The sequence below is a fragment of the Apaloderma vittatum genome, unplaced genomic scaffold, assembly GCF_000703405.1.
Source record: "Apaloderma vittatum isolate BGI_N311 unplaced genomic scaffold, ASM70340v1 scaffold18130, whole genome shotgun sequence".
NCBI lineage: Eukaryota > Metazoa > Chordata > Aves > Trogoniformes > Trogonidae > Apaloderma > Apaloderma vittatum.
In genome coordinates, this window is record NW_009695199.1 from 19131 (window position 1) to 19424 (window position 294).

Below are 294 nucleotides of genomic sequence, written 5' to 3' on the forward strand. Positions count from 1 at the left end.
GCCCTGTTTTTGTTGTTTGTTTTGTTTTTTCTGTTTGTTTTTAAAAACCACACGATCACAAAGAAAAACAGCTTCTTACTGCCTAAGGTTTAGGGGTGTCCTGCTCAAGTACCTGTTCCCATAGACAGCAACTTTTTATGTTCTGAAGAGAGCATACGCAAAATATAGAAAAATAAATAAAATAGCTTCTTACAGCCTAGGGTTTGGGTGCTGGGTGGTGGTTTAGTATGTCCCCCACAGGTCACACGCTCTTGAGATCATATGCAGAAACATGGAAAATCATATCCATCTTTT